The following is a 1069-nucleotide window of genomic DNA, read 5'->3' as shown; positions in this document are numbered from 1 at the left end:
TCCTTCCGAGGATCCAAACCTTCATTTATCCGTATTTGTCCAATACGCTGATACTGTTAAAGCTAATGGTGTCACTTCAGAGGCAATTCGACTTCGTCTCTTTCCTTTCTCGTTAAGAGATAAAGCTAGAAGATGGCTTCAGTCTCTTCCTTCCAACCCAGTCACCACATGGAATGAGTTGAAGAAAGTCTTTCTTGCCCGATATTTTCCTCCAAGCAAAACAGTTATGTTGAGAGCCCAGATAAATGGATTTAAGCAAAAAGACAACGAGTCTCTTTTCGAAGCATGGGAAAGATACAAGGACATGATGCGACTTTGCCCACACCATGGTTTAGAGGACTGGTTAGTAATTCACACCTTCTACAATGGTCTCTTGTACAACACAAGGTTAACAATAGACGCCGCCGCCGGTGGTGCGCTTATGGATAAACCTTACGCCGACGCTTATCAACTTATCGAGAGCATGACCCAAAATCATTATCAGTGGGGAAGCGACCGAACAATGGTAGAAAAACCTCAAACAAAAGGGGGCATGTATGAGATAAGTAGCCTTGATCATGTTAATGCAAAAGTGGATGCTCTTGCCCAGAAAATTGAAAGTTTAAATGTATCACCTCCAGTCACTGTGGTTGCAGTAACTCAAAATTGCGAAGTCTGTGGAATTCAAGGTCACACGCCTACGGATTGCCAACTCCTAACAGGAATCCAAACAGAGCAGGTGAACTATGCTCAAGGAAATCCTTACTCGCATACCTATAACTCAAACTGGAAGAACCATCCTAATTTTTCATATAAAAGTAATAATGCTTTATACGCACCAGGTCAAGCTCCCAGTCAAGCTCCAGCTATACCTCCTGGATATCAAAAGCCGGCCCCATCTACACCTAACAATAACGTTCCTAGGAAATCCAACTTGGAAATCATGATGGAGAACTTCATAGCTTCTCAACAGCAAACCAATAAAGAGTTCTTAAACCAGAATGTACACACTAGCGAACAAATTAAACAACTACCAAGTAAAGTAGATGCCCTGGCTACCCATAACAAAATGCTGGAAACACAAATCTCG

At 42.2% G+C, this 1069-nt stretch overlaps 1 non-coding gene across 1 annotated transcript; it reads right to left on the bottom strand.

Moving 5' to 3' along the window:
- Window positions 1–226: 226 nt before the first annotated feature.
- Window positions 227–333, bottom strand: LOC127099168 (small nucleolar RNA R71). The gene has a single exon (XR_007793708.1). It is a non-coding gene; the product is annotated as a small nucleolar RNA R71 (small nucleolar RNA).
- Between the last annotated feature and the right edge of the window lie 736 nt (window positions 334–1069).

This window comes from Lathyrus oleraceus, chromosome 6 (assembly GCF_024323335.1).
Source record: "Lathyrus oleraceus cultivar Zhongwan6 chromosome 6, CAAS_Psat_ZW6_1.0, whole genome shotgun sequence".
NCBI classification, from domain to species: domain Eukaryota; kingdom Viridiplantae; phylum Streptophyta; class Magnoliopsida; order Fabales; family Fabaceae; genus Lathyrus; species Lathyrus oleraceus.
The sequence above is the reverse complement of the archived record's forward strand: the minus strand, read 5'-3'. Positions and strand labels throughout refer to the sequence as shown.